This window comes from Meriones unguiculatus, chromosome 8, assembly GCF_030254825.1.
Source record: "Meriones unguiculatus strain TT.TT164.6M chromosome 8, Bangor_MerUng_6.1, whole genome shotgun sequence".
NCBI classification, from domain to species: Eukaryota; Metazoa; Chordata; class Mammalia; order Rodentia; family Muridae; genus Meriones; species Meriones unguiculatus.
The window spans coordinates 53,635,228-53,651,285 of record NC_083356.1 but is presented as its reverse complement, the minus strand read 5'-3'; the positions used below and the strand labels follow the sequence as shown (position 1 = coordinate 53,651,285).

General features: G+C 34.4%; 1 non-coding gene across 1 annotated transcript; it reads right to left on the bottom strand.

Moving 5' to 3' along the window:
- Window positions 1-279: 279 nt before the first annotated feature.
- On the bottom strand, window positions 280-384 carry LOC132656193 (U6 spliceosomal RNA). Its single transcript, XR_009594116.1, has one exon. It is a non-coding gene; the product is annotated as a U6 spliceosomal RNA (small nuclear RNA).
- Between the last annotated feature and the right edge of the window lie 15,674 nt (window positions 385-16,058).

Sequence of the window (16,058 nt, the reverse complement as noted above, 5' to 3'; positions counted from 1 at the left end):
AATTTCTTTATTTCCTTCCTGACCCACAGGTTATTAAAAATAGAGTTGTTCAGTTTCCATGGTTCTGTAGGCATTCTGTTGTTTTTGTTGTTGAAGTCTAGCTTTAATCTATGGAAGTCTAATAAAATACAAGGTGTCATTTTAATTTTCTTGTATTTGTTGAGGCTTACTTTGTGTCCAAGTATGTGGTCAATTTCGGATAAGATCCCATGAGGTGCTGAGAAAAAAAGTATATTATTTTTTGTTTGGATGAAATGTTCTGTAGCTATCTATTAGGTAAAAAATATGGAATGCTTCATGATTTTGTATGTCATGCTTTCACGTGGGCCATAATAATTTTCTTTGTATCTTTCCAATTTTAGTATATGTTTTCCCAAAGCAAGCACTTATAAAGAAATTTTAACAAATTTTCCTAAGAGCAACCTGTGTCAAGCTGACGTTATATCAGACCTTTTTTTTTTTCTCTGCTTACTGAGTTAGTTGGGATTAGTAGCTAAGTATTTTTTTATCATTATCACTATTTAATATTTAACATTAATAAATTGAACACTAATTAATTAATCATCACTTTTCATATTAAATATTAATATTACAAATTAGGTATTAATGTAAATATTTAATATTATCACTAGTGTTTGACTTCTGTCTCAAATTTAACAAATTCTTTCCCCTAAGGTTATAATCCCTGTAGGACCTCTAGGCCAATAGTCTTGGAATTCTCACTTACAGTCTATTATTTTTGTGCTTTCTGTATATAAAACAACACATGCTCTATGCTGTTTGTGTAACTAGCCAAATTAAAAAAAAAAAAAAAAAACAATAAAATTTTTCACTTAAAAGCATCCTCATTTCAGTTTGGCCAAATAGTCAAATTTAAAAACAAACAAAAAACAATAACAACAAACAACAACAACAAAAAATCTAATAAGGTTTTTCATTTAGAAGCCACGTAAGACTTTTGATGCTTCCATATTCTCAGTGTGTTACATGTCCTATGCACTACAAACCTAAAAGCAACCTAAAAAGCTCCCTTTAGCCTCTTTTTGATGACACTATTTCTGGACAATCCATGAATTGTTATGCCCTCTATTATCCATTTGACTTCTTTTCCAGGAATAATTTGTCTTTCAATTAATAACATATGGATTTTTTTCTGTTCTTTTAATTTTTTATTAAGTTATTTATTTACTTTATATTCCAATTGCAGCTTCCCCTCTCTCACTTCTTCCCAGTCCATCTCTCTCCCTTCTCCCCGATCATTAACCCCCCCATTCACCCCTCTTTCCCTTTTCCTCAGAAAGTGGGAGGCTTCCCATGGATATCAACTGGCTTTGGCATATCAAGTTGCAGTAAGGCTAGACAAGGCAGCCCAGTTAAAGGAAAAAAATCCAAAGGCAAGCCAATACAGTCAGAGAAAACTCTGCTTCCTTTCATGATATACCACATGAAGACCCAGCTACACAACTGTTACATATGTGTAGAAGGCCCAGGTCCACCACATGCATGGTCTTTGGTTCATGTCTTAGCCACTGTGAGCCCCTATGTAAAGGATTAGTTGATTTTGTAGGTTTTCTTGTGGTGTCCTTATATATATTCTTTACCCTTAGATTTTTATCCTGGCTTTTTTCCTTTGGAAAAGATTTATATCATATAATATTTCAAACTGTAATAGTTGCTCCTGCATCTCTGAAAACTAGGTGTCTAAGCCATAAAATACCTAGAGCTTATTTCTTTTATCAAAACAATCAGTTTCCTGCAGCTTATAAATTCTTATCTCAGTTCTCATGTTTTTTACCCAGGAGTTTTGGAGGTTTTTTCAGATAGGCCTGGGGAGCAGGTATTATTTTAAAAGGGCATGAAGAGTATGACTTGATTACATGATTACACTGTGATTTTTGTACTTTGAAATAATTAGCCTGTTTTTCAGTTAGGTACTTTTTATGGTTTCACATGGTATAATTTTAATGTTTTTTTTTATCCTTATTATAAAGCCATTTTAGTAAATACAGAAAATAAATACTGCTCTGAAAGGGTTCATGAGTAAGTCATTCCAATAAATACCTTTTATGCTTGTATTTCATTTTTGATACTGATGTAAGTGCTCTAATTTACCATTTCTTAAAAGCATCAGGCAATGAGTAGATGAAACATTTTTAAAGAAACTAATAACAGCTCAAACTGTAAAATTTTGTAGTACAGGAATCTCAAAGTTTTATGTATTAGCTGGCTCTAGTTCCCTCCCGATGAAGCCTCAGGATTATCAGGGATGCTCTAAGGGGCTGAAATCAGCAGACTGCCCTACTCTCTGGATCTCAACAGCTCTGAAATCTTGGTCTCAAGGTCCCAACAACAGCATTTTGCTCTGTGGCTTGTCTTCACATCCTTGTCTTGCAAATATACAATGAGTATGTCTTAGGGTTTTGCTAAGTCTCTCATTGGCTCCTATATGTCCTGTTCTGTCTGGGACTTGATCTCTTTGACTGGCTCTTTGGCCATTTTTTCAACCTGCATCCATACTTCCGAGATGTTTCCCACGCAGAAGGAATCTGTTGTACTTTTTTTTATTGTACTCTTCTATTTTTTGACCAAATTCATACACAGAACAAAGTGAATCCTGTTCTTTACAAATGGTATTTTGATATATACTGGAGATTGTCTGTGTTATAACTGTGCCCCTCCTTTTAAAAACAATGTTGCATTATGTTCATTTGGATAAATTGAGATTTGACAAGCAATTTAAATAAAATATTTGCTTCATTTAGAAAAAAAGTTTTATATACAGTATCTTTAAAAGTTCCTTTGACCTAATTCTATCAATGGCCACTTTTGCTTTGTGTTTCTACACAATTATATAAAAGGCCACACGGAAAATTTTATGCTGATAAAAGTGTCTGAGGCTTCTTACCAGCTACCTGGTTTAGTCTCCTTTCTCTCCTCATGTTAATTAGTTTGCTATTTTCTACAGCTGTTCGACATTTAAATTTAAGCATAAAATATCAATAGAGTAGAGTTTATGTTTTAAAGTATACTAATAGTAAAGTCAAAGACTCTTTATTTGAACTTTATTGTAAACATAATTCAATAATTTTTATGTGCTACCTTTATGTATTTACCATTGGTAATTTAGAAGACATTTACATATCCAAAATTCTTAGTATGCCATCTTCCTGCTTAAAAATAAATAACTAAAAGTCAATATATTCATTAAAAACTTCTAAAATGTAGAGTAAAATTGTTATGTTTTTAAAGTCTCTAATGAAAATCTTTTTTTTTTTAATTGAAAATAACAGCCTTTATTTCAGTTTATGTTACCAACTTGAATGTCAAAAATACATTATTTCCAGGCTAATTTGATCACTTTTAATTTTTTTTTTTTCAGTGCACTTTATTCAGGAACCTTAAACAATCATCTGACCCTGGGGAAAGCCAGCCCACAGCTTAAATAGCCTCTGGGTAGCCAACCCAGGCGTGCCACGGGGGCAATGCAGATAGGTCCACATACATGGAAGCAAGCCAGATCCTCAGCCTTAGCCAGATGTGGAATTGTTCGTGACAGAGAGCACTCACCATCGGGAAGGTGGAAGGCGGAAACAAGCTCCATCTTTAAGGCACAGCATTCTGCAGCTCTCTACAGTTCCCCCTTTTTGTTTTAGACGCATCAGGCAAGAGTAGAGGTCTGATCTCTGATATTAGAAATAAATTGGGACTTTGTACCGATGTTCATTTAGGTGTCATCCACCCAAAGAGCATCAGACCCGTCCGATACCTTTTTCTCAGAGGCGGGACCTGGGGTATCAACCCGCATGCAATCAGACATGCTCTTCTCTGGGTCCAAAGCGGCTGACCCTGAGTGCAGTGCTTAGCCTCACATCCTGAGCGTAACATTTTAGCTTTTTATGGTATCCAACCATGCTTGGGGCTTTTTAAAGGAAGTATTTTGTACCATGGAATCAAACTAAGCATTTATAACAACAAATCAAAAGCAAAAGCAAAAATGTCTATGTCACCAAAATACTCAAACATCAGACTTTACATTTAAAAATAAATCATACTTAATAATTTTATTTCAGTCAACAAATTAAGGAATTTATAATAAACATATGCAGTGCAAAACAAATAATTGAACTTTTATGATTTACTGAATACAGTGATATGAATTTCTTGGAGGAAAATCTGCCTATTGTGACAAGTGTGTGCTCCATGAGAAAAATAAGTGCTACCCCACAATATTTCTGTCTTATCTTTAAATGGTGACAGCACATATTTCCATATGCATAGTTTGCATTCTGCTCACTGGACCTGCGTATGGTGTAGTATTTAATTTTGACAGGAATCTCCAGGTACATATTAAACTCAACCTAAATCTGAAAATTCTGTAGCACAAATGGACTATAATTAGTATTATCTCCATTGATAAGTACATATGCTGTTTATATTTCACCTTTAAACTATATTTGTAAAATTTCAATGAATAGTTCTAAGGAAAGTCAAGATGTCTTTGCAGTATGAAGATTAAAATTATAAGCTCAGACCAATGATAAAATTACCAGGATATAACATCTGAACCACTTGGTAATTCACCACTGCACATACATAATTATAAAGATATTGTTAAATTAAACCCTTGTAATTCCATATGTTTATGATAGCTTAATAGATGTCAGAGATATAAACATATCAATGGATATAATATTAACTTTAACTGTGTATCGTTTGCCCTTTTATGACTAAGGTAGGATGATTGCTGTCAGTTTGAGGCAAGGCTGGACTATGTTGTATCAGAATATCTATAGCTTTAGAGTAAAACTTCATCTTCTCTCCCTCCTTTCTCTCTTTCTCTATTTGTCTTTCTCTGTCGATGACTCTCTCTCTCTCTCTCTCTCTCTCTCTCTCTCTCTCTCTCTGTCTGTCTCTCCTCTCTCACACACACAAACACATATATTCCCACGTTTTCCTTGTGAGGGAACATTTAAAGTCTTTTATTCCCACTAGTTTCAAGCTTAGGAATTCAAGCATATAATTGATATGTTGTCAATTGCAGTTATGCCAGTGATATATCTATCTGCAGTTTGTATCTGAATCCTCCATTCCTGACACCCTAGAGCCTTGAACTCAACGCTGGAAGACTGTCTTTTACAATGAGCTCAATTTTTGGCCTTCTATATATAAATGACAACTTCAGCACTTTTTTTTTTATCAGTCGATACCATTCAGTACCATCCTTGTTGCTGCAAAAGACATTCTTTGTATGATTGAGTAATGTACCTCTGCACATATATCCACACATGTATTACATGTTAAGCACAAAGGAATACTAGTTTATCTAAATCCTAAGCTACAGTAAAAAGTGCTGAAAAAAATAAAGTTAGAAAAGCAGGCATTGCTTTGATGCTCAGCCTATTAACCTTCCAAATATGTAACCAGTGGAGGAATGTTGGATTGTGTGGTATTCTGTTTCTAGTTTGTGGATTTTTCTACACATCCAGGAGAACTGCTTGTTTTCCAGAGTACCAGAATTAATTTACTTTAATTCCAACATTGTGAGAATTTTCTTTAATCTGCATACTAGTCAGTATCTACATTTGTTCTTTTAAAACTAGATGTTGTAGCTGGAGTGTAATGATGCCTCATTTTTGGCTTGGACATGCATTTGCCTTAGGATTAATAATGGTTAGGGTTAAAGCTAGTCTTAGGCTTAGGCTTAGGCTGACACTGAGACTGAGGCTTAGGTTTAGCGCTAGAGTTTTGGTTAGGGTTTGGGTTAGAGGTAAGTTTGTGTGCTTGCTAGACATTTGTAGAGTGCTTCCTTTGAGAAATGACTATATGTATATTTATTGCCAATGTTTGCAATTTTTAATTTTTTCTTGATTTTTAAAAGACATAATTATTTCTTGTTAGTTGAATAATTTGTAACTATGCTCATTATGTAGATTGTCTCTCACTGATCTTGATTATTTATTTGCTGTTTAAGAATATTTCAATATGATATAATCCCATTTTTCCTATTTGGATTGCCAGGAATTTTGAAGGCATATCCACTAACAAAACAAATCTTCACCTAGTTCAATATTCTAAAGCATTTCTGTTTGTTTCCTAGAATCTACTCTATCATTTAATCATTTAGTTCACTGAAATTTATTTTGTTTACTGTGAAAAGATTAGATGCTAGTTTAATCATTCTGTGTAAGATACGTAGTTTTTCTAGCACTATTTGTTGAAGAGGGTGTCTGTATTTAATATACTTACTGAGTTTATTGAAAACATATTAGGCATAAGCAAATGAATTCATGTGTGAGATGCTGATTTATTACTGAGTCCTTTATCTGTGTCAGTGATCTGAGTATCACATTTAATTTTAGTTTAGCTTTTGTTGTTACATGTACTAATTTGCTTGTTTGTCTTTCCTTATAGATATGTAATATTATCCAGAGCCTGTAATATATTTTAGCTCATCTATTATAATACCTTTTTTGTATTTGCTCAGTATTTTCCCTGAAACTTTTATTGATTAAATAAAACTTATTTATATTTTATTTACATTTATATTTATATTATATTAGTATTTTATTTATATTTCTATAAAAAGAGTTTTCACAAATATGTGAATTAAATTAAATATATATGTATATATATACATATTGTGCATACATGCATACATGGTTGTTAGGTTTATCATCTATGACTGGCAGTTGTCTATGTAAAAGGTTCTCCATTAGATATACATTTTATCAACATGTTGGCTATTCTAATTGTTTGTTTGCTATGGGCTGTACAGAAACTATTACATTCACCTTTCATTTGATAATTGAGTGACACCATTTCTACACTGGAATTAGTAGATCCAATTATTCACATTATGCTTAAATGCTCTAGTTGCATAAGCTTAGGAATCACTTCATAAAGCCATTCTCCAAAGGAGAATGTTTAAGGCCACAAGTTTAAAAGCAGTTGAATCCTGCCTTAAAAACACAGACAAAAAAAAAAAAAAAAAGCTAATATATAAAAATCTGTTACACTGCTCTAATCTTGATAATCAGTGTAAGTCATGCTTCTAGTTTACAAGAAAATAAAAGGCAGGTATTTGGATGCAAGGTTTTGCAACATAGCTTATCCCTCAACTTCAAAAATGATATGATATATGACAAACTTACATAGACATATGATACGGCAGGGTGAGTGTATATTCCTTGATATGAAATTAAATAAACAAGAAGTATATAGAATAATTCTTTCTCATATGGTTTTCAAAAGTCTCAAAATTAAGTATATAAAATCTTCCCAATTATAGAATTTAGTGATGGTCCTTAGATCAATTCTTAAATTTAATCTAATTTATAGATCTGCATGAGTGAGAAGGAGTCTATGTCCTTTCAAAGGAGACTAGATACTATATTTTTAGCATTCATTTCAGCTTTCTTGGTGTAGCATTTTACAAGAATAGTTACTAATAAAGATTCAGAAAAATTTAGCTCTTATTAACATGATTAGAAAATAATTACTCCCTAAGCTTTTCTTCCTGTCCCCTTTTAAATATGCAGAATCAACTAAGCAGGGTTCACAATGCCTCATAGAAACTGAAGCAATGACAATGGAGCCTGTGTGGGTCCTCTAGAGATATATTAGGGTTGTGTAGCTTGGTTTCTGTGGGACTCCTAACAGTATAAGTAGGAGCTGTCTCTGACTCTTTTGTATTTTCTTAGGACCCTTTTCCTCTTACTGTGTTTTCTTGTCCAGCCTTGATATGAGGGTTTGTGACTAGATTTGTTGTAACTTGTTAAGCCATGTTTGGTTGATATCGCTATGAGGCCTGCTCTTTTCTAAAGACAAAAGGAGGAGGAGTGGATCTGTAGTAAAGAGGAGGTGGGCAGCTGTGCTTGGAAGATTGGAGTAAGGAAAAAAATAGTCAGAATGTAATGTATGAGATAAGAATAACTAAAAAAAAAATTAGTTATTAAGCCTGGTTGTTTCCCAAGAAGCCAATTAAATATATTATTAGGATTTTTAGTGTTAGAAAAGTTACCATAGAGAAACAATTATGAGAACTTTCACAAGTGTTAAAGACAGTGATTCAATTGTGGAATTTTTCTTTTGCACTTAATACTGTATTTTAACAGAACTTTAATTAAATTTAATTTAATTTAATTTAATTTAATTTATTATTTATTACAGTTTATTCACTTTCTATCTCAGCTGTTCCCCCCTCCCTTGTTTATTCCCTATCCCACCCTCCCTTCTTATTCTTCCCCTATTCCCCTCTCCTAGTCCACTGATTGGGGAGGTCCTTCTTCCATTCTATCTGATCCTAGCAAGTCAGGTCTCATCAGGACTGGTTGCATTGTCCCCCTCTGTGACCTGGCAAGGTTGCACCCCCCTAGGGGTGGTGATCAGAGAGCCAGCCACTTAGTTCATGCTAGAGACTGGTCCTGCTCTCCTTACTATGGAACCTACTTGGAGACTGAGAATTTATATGCTTTAAAACATTAGACAAATGCATTAGTTCAAACTGAAGACAACATGGGGTTCATTCATATATTACTAGTATTTTTTAGAATTATTCCTAGCTATTCTGAGCTCCATTACTGTGATCTTGATCCTTGAAAAATTTCTTCTGATGATAATGAAGAAAATTGTGGTATTGTCCATCAATATTCAATAATTGTCAAAAGTCTACACACTCTTGTTAAATTTTTGCATCCATGTTTTTAAGTTTTAATACATCTGATTTTTCATTTCAAAGATGATGAATCTGTTTTTCTTTGCAGTTGCTACAGTGTTACATCAAATTAAGCATCAAATTATGGAAGCAAAGAATGACTTCAACAATATGCTGCTTTGTGACACCAACACATTTTTCTTAATCAATTTTTTACTGAATCTAATAAACTATAATTAATATAAAATAAAAATTTATTAAAAAATTTAATAGAAAACAGATTGACTTACAACCTGTCTAGGCTTTAAAGTTAAAAACTCAAGGTGACTTTCTTTGTTTCCTTTACTTCTTTAAGATTGTCATCTTTAATTTCTGAATGATAAAAATATAATCAATGGAGCTGTGAATAGTAATAGGGACAAGGGAATAAGTTCATTTTGAGCCTCAACATGTGGTCTTTTGACTTATCTTATTGTATCTTCTTTTGTCATGTATGGTTACTGTCTTTTGGAGGTCTCTTCTGAAGGGAAATGGAGAGGAAGTAGATCTGGAGAACAGGGGGCTGTTGGCAGAGGGTATTCTTGGAGGAGTATAGGGAGTGGAAATTGTAACTGAGATGTATTGTATGAGAGAAAAATATATTTTCAATAACAACATAATAACCAAAGAAAATCATAAAGCTATAAAAAATAAAATATTTTCTTATGTAGAATGGGAGAAAATGCAACATCCATATGTATCTTTTATACTATTCTGTCTTCTTTAGGCTACTATAAATACTGTCATGGCATAACAATTCTATTTTCATACAGAGGTGATATTGAATGCTATATGGTAATCATATTTAAAATAAAATTTGAATGAGATGCTGGCTGAATTACATCAAAAGAAGTAAATATTTTAGAAACTTTTATATTAGAAACTTTCTTTCTTGTACATATGGAATTTGTTTTTTCTAGAAGTTCTGAGAGTATTTTGTTTTGTTTTATTAGTTCTTAGAGAGTTTTATATGATGATCATATTATCCCCTGTTTTTCTACTCCATTGTTTCCTATTCACCAAACTTTGTCCATTTTTGCAAGATTAATTTGTACTGCTAAAGCATTCTTTGGGTGTGTGCTCTTCCACTGGGGCATGGTCGACTTAGACATGCAAAGAACAGACCCTCACAAGGAGACCAACAAAGCTAAAGTATCTGAGCCCAGGAGGTCCTGCAGAGACTGATGAAACAAACAAGGGCCAGGCATGGAGAGGACCTAGACACCCTGCTCAGATGCAGCTGATTGGCAGCTCAGTCCCGGTGTGGATCTCCGAGTAAGGGAAGCAGGGGCTTCCTCTGCTATGAAGTCGATTGCCGGCTCTTTGATACTTGTCCCTTGCGATGCGGCCTTACCAGGCCACAGGGGAAGAGGATCTAGGCAGTCCTGATGAGACTTGGGTGGATGGCAGAGGAGATCTTCCCATTTCAGTGGACTAGGGGAAGGGGATAGAGAAGGAAAAGGAAGGGATGGGTGGGAATTGGAGGAGTTGAGGGAACAGACTTCATTTGGGATATGTAATGAATAAATTGAGAAAAAATTAAATTAAAATTAAAAAAGAAGCAAATTAAAGTCAACACCTTATCCAAATAATATCCCTTATTTAGTATTACTTGGAAGCTATGAAGTCTCTATTTCATGTTTATAGTCAGTCTCAAGCTACAAGTGAATAAGGAGTAGAAAAATAGAATAATTACTCTTATTTATTCATCTAGCTATTTTTTTATTCATGCACTTTATATCCCTCTTCTCCTATATTCCTCCCTTACTCCTCAGAAAAGAAGAGCTCCACACCACCAACTCACTCAAGCATATAAAGCTGAATCTGGTTTGAAGGAGTCCTTTTCCTCTGTGGCCTAGCAAGGCAGCCCCACTGGGGAGAAGTCTTCGAAATTCAGGCAACAGACCGCTGTGTCAGCTGAGCTCTGTGGTACAAATTTATAATCTCAGCACTTGAAAGGCTATTAAAGAAGATAGCAAGAATTGACCTGATAAGAAATGGTAGTAATGGTAGTGGTAGTGATAACAATAATGGTAGTAGGAATAGTAGTGGTAGTGGTAACAGCAGTTATAGTAGAAGTAATAGACATAATAACAGTAGTGTTGTACCCTCATTAAGACTGTAGCTCCTCTGTTAACACCTGCTTTCACCTTTAACATAACAAAAGCTATTTTGTTTTAAGACTCCATTTTGGTCCTAAGGTGAAATTAAGTTCTGGATCTCAGGATCTGCCTGCCTGAGAACTTGAATAGCCTTTTACTTACAATTCAATATTTGTCAAACATTCTGCTTGAATTAATGATATATGTTCTACTTAAACACAATACCCTGCTATGATCCTTTCTCCAGGAATGCTAGGAAACTGGAAAGTTCCCAAGCCCATGTACTAGACAATCAGCTTAAAATGTGTTGTCTAGCTACCCAGATACAATGTACTTAGAACAAAATATATTCTTCTGGTGTTTAGCTGGTCAAAATGATACAGTTGCTTTCCTCCCCTTGCTTCCTGCACCATGTTACCTGTAAGGCTTTTTTATTTTTTCCGATTAAAAAAAAAATGTGTGAAACAGATGCAGAGAAGCAGAGAACCACAACCAATCAATGGGTGGAGCACAGGGAGCACTGTGGAAGAGTGTGGGGTTGGGGTTGGGGACTCAGAGGACATAGGAGCTCCACAAAAAGACTAACAGAGTCAACTAAACAGGGCCCAGGGATATCTCTGGAGACTAAAGCACCAACCAAGGATCATGCTTAGACTGAACCTAGGCCACCTGCACAGATGTAGCTTATGGGCAGCTAAGCTACATATAGGTTTCCTGTTAAGCAGAATGCAGGCTGACTCTGCCATGGACTCTGTTGCCTGCTTTTTTCGATGACTTTCCCCTGGTGGTGCTATCTTAACAGGGCACAGGGGAAAAGGATGCCCTCAGTCCTGGTGCACCTTGACTGGGCGTTGAGGTATCTACCCATCTCTGAAGAGTAGGGGAGAGGGGAGTAGGGAAACAGGACAGGGTAGATGAGACCAAGAGGAGAGAGGGAGGGGGCTATAACCAGTATGTAAAATGAATATAAAAAATAAAAAGAAAGAAGAAAAAGACTGGCTCCCAAGCCCAGATTGTGTCCCTGGCGGGTCAGTCTTTGTTCAGTGTTCAATATACAGTCTGGTGTTCGAGTGGTAAGTGTGGCTATTTCTGAAACATAATACTAAGTAGTAGTAGTATTAGTGGAAGAAGAAGAAGAAGAAGAAGAAGAAGAAGAAGAAGAAGAAGAAGAAGAAGAAGAAGAAGAAGAAGAAGAAGACAAGGATTACTTTAATCTAATCGATTACTGCACATGTTTATTTTTTCCTTAAATTTTGTTTAAACATAGTAAACTTGTACATTTTCATATACCATATGATTTATCTAGACTTAAGTAAATATATGGTCACACTAATTAAAATTTAATTCTAAGGAATTTCCCCTAATGTGTTTTGTGTATTGCATGATAACAAACAAAATAGTAAATTATATTTCAAGTAATTTAGAGCTTTAAATAGGTAGTGGAGCCAAGAAGCTTTTGCATTCTTGTTTTCAACTATGTGAACTAGTGCTTAGACATTTCATTTACAAAAGGCAGAAAAAGAATATAGTTCTTCTCATCATCTAATAAAATTTTTCCACACAGTCAGACACAAAGCAAGTCTCAAGAGGTACAAAATGAAGAATGAAAGAAAAAAGGAAATAACACTCTATCCTATTTGATCACCATAAATTAAAATAACAACAATAGAAAGCTTACAAACTCATAGAAACTGAACAGCTCACTACTGAATGAACAGGTAGCAAGACAGAAATTAAAGACTTCCTAGAATAAAATGAAAATGAACACACAACATATCTAAACTTATAGGGCACAACTAAGAGGTTCTAAGTGGCACGTTCATAGCATACATACCTAACTTAACAGCACAATTGAAAAACCTAGAACAAAAAGAAGAAATCAGACACATAAAGAGTAGATAGCAAAAAGTAATCAAACCCATGGTTGAAATAAATCAAATAAAAGCAACAATAGCAAAAGTACAAGGAATCAATGTAACAAAGAGTTGGTTCTTTGAGAGTATCAGTGATTGAAAAAATCTTATCTAAATTAACTAAAAGAGAAAGAAGCTGTCTAATTTAACATAATATTATATGAAAGGGCAATATAATAATGCAAACAATGGAAATTCAAAGATTCGAAGGTCATATTTTATAAACTTGTACTCTAACAAATTGCAAAATTGAAAATAAATAAATACTTTTTGTGAGACTTACCAAATTCAAATCAAGAAAAGCAATTTAAACACAACTCTACCCTTCGTGAAATAGAAGCAGTCATTAAAAGTCTCTCAATCAAAAGAAGTCGAGAGCCATGGGTTTTGTAAAAAATTCCATTCAATTAACAAGGAAGACTTAATACCAATATGCTTTAAAATATTACCCAAAACAGAAATAGACAGACTATTGGTGAGGTCATTTTATGAGGCCACAGTTACTCTGATACCAGAGCCAGTTAAAGAACCAGAAATGAAGGGGAGGCTGGGATAGTAGGATGAATTGAGGGAAGCAAGAGGAGAAGATCTTAGTGATCCTTTGGGAAATAGGAAGCCACAGAAGATTTTGTGCTAAAGAGTTGGAGATGACACTTGAAGAATTGGATCTTGAGGATTATAAGGTGTTTCAGGATATTTGATCCCATGGAGAAGCCAAAAAGTATAAATTGTAAGACCCTGTTTCTTTGGTGTAATTGAGCCTATTACATACCTTTAATCCAAGAATTTTCTGTTTATTATAAACCAGTGATTATGGTGTGGTTCACCTAGCCTTAGTACACACCTTTAATCCAAGAGCTTTCTGTACACAGGATTTAATGCAGTTAACTTTAGGTCAAGAGGTGGAGCAAGAAACCAGCTGACAGTAATTAAAGAGTAGAAGTATCTTTGAGTTGAGGGGTATTTAAAACAGCTAAGACAACCAAGAAAAAGAAACAGCTATTAACTTAAGCTCTGGCTTTAGCTTAGGCTTCAGCTCCTCAGCTACCTGGCTTTTTGGGGCTTTAAGCTAGCAAGTCTTTGGCCTTGGGGATTTTTTTGGTTTTTAACTCCTGGGCTGAGCAAATGAGCCTTTGGGGGTTTTGTTTTTTGTTTGTTTGTTTGTTTGTTTGTTTGTTCTATCCAGTTCTGCGCTGAGAAAGAAGGTTAGCTTGTTACTTTCTCTGTCTCTCAGAGCTAGCAGGTTTTTACCCCAGCATCTTGTTCCTGAGTTACTGGCTAAATAGAACAAATGGGGTTTTCCTTCTTTTAAACAATGTTTTGGCACTTCAATCAGTGGCGTGACCCCACAGACAAGGAGATCACTCCAGCTTTGGACAAAATAAGAAGCATTAGATTTGGTAAGTCATCTGGGAAGTCCTCTAGGGGACAGTTATAGATGGAAACTACTGTAGTAGAAGACTTTAAAACCCTGTTTAGTGCTACTCAAGATGGCCTAAAAATTAAGTATCAAATGAAAAGCTAAATACATAACTGAAAATAGCTCAATAACAATTATGATTAATATCATTTTGTTATTTTTTAATTTATTCTTAATAGTCAATATGGCTTTCTGTACCAGCTCTAAGGGAGAAAAAAAAAACTTTTAGAGAAATAGGAATAACAAAAATCTATAAAGTGCATTAATAGGATGCAAGCCTTAAAAGGAAAATTATAGAGACTCATAAATGAGAATAAAAATACAGACAGAGAGATTAAGAGAATAAAAACACAGACAGAGAGATTAAGACCAGTCTTAGAAAGATTTATTAATGACATTAAGAAAAATAGCCAGACACAGATAGTGGAATTTAGACAAAACTTAGAAACATCAAAGAAAAATAGTTACAAACAGACAGAGGAATTTAGACAAGTCTTAGAAAGACTTATAAATGAGAATAAAGAAAATTCTCAGACACAGAGAGAGGAATTTAGACAAAAGCTTACCATGCCACAGGATAATGACAAAGGAAGGGTACAGTCTAAGGTTGTTAAAAAAACAACCTTAGTACATCCAGTTACTGCATAACCCAGGAAAGTATAGGCACCCCCAAGGTTATGCGGAATTTAAATGGAAACCCATAGACATACAAGCCTTGAGGAGATCTAAGAAAGCAGTCACCTGTATTGGTATGCATTCAACCGATGTTAAGCAGATGCTAAATTTATGGTTGACTCAGAACAGGATTATCCCCCAAGACTGGAAAGATATGACAACAGCAATATTGGAACCTGGTCCTCAGTTACAATGACAATAATGTTGGAAAGAGGGAGAGGGAGAAAAGGTCATAAAACAAGGAAACGAGGCCGAGGTATTGATATTTCTCAGGAATATTTCTATATGAGTGTCAATATGTTGATTACAAAAGCAGTTTGAATTTCATGATGTTATCTAGCAGCTTTAAATACTTGGGATAAGGTTAAAGCATCAGGAAAGAGGACTGAATCATTTACTAAAATTACACAAGGCCCAAAATAAACCTTTACTGATGTTTTGCAAAGATTGACTTCAGCTATAAATAAAATTGTATCAGATTCACTAAGTGGAAAAGTAATAACTGAAACTTTGTCTTTAGAAAATGCTAATTCAGAGTGCAAAAGGGTGATATGACCTTTAAGGGCAAGATCAGCATCAATAGAGGAATGGATTAGACTTACTGCTGATATTGGATCTCATGTTTATTATGCTAATCTGAGAAGCAATTTCTAAAACAAATTAGGAATCAAAATGGTAGTTGTTTTAATAGTGGTAAACATGGCCATTGTTTCCTGGAAGATAGGAAGGCAACACTTTGGCTTCTAGACACTCCCAACACTGCCTCTTGCACACGCCTACATTTGACTCAATCATTTCCTGTCAGTGTGGGAGAAACTCAGCCACAAAGCAATTAAAAGATTTTAAAACTGTTAAAAACAGCACTGCTCTGTAAATAGTTTTATTTTATCATTCCTTTTAATTTAGACAAAAATGGGGAATGTAGAAATGATATAGAAACAGAAAAAAAGTAGATAATTGAATTTACTCTTCCAGATCTTTGTATATTAATTTGTAGTTTACAGATAATTTGAGGTTTGGTTCTCTGTGCTTCTCATTTGCTAGTCTTTAAAGTATTTTTCTTCTGTTTACTAGGTGTCTCCTCATCCTACTCCTAATTTCCAATCCTACACCAGATATTTTACTTATGATATTATTGTAGAAAAACATTTTAAGATTGAAGTCTAGTTACTCCTCTCCCTTTCAGAGAGAAAGATACTCTTATTTTTGTAGTAAATATCTTATTCTACAAGTTATTAATTGGACATATTCTAGGA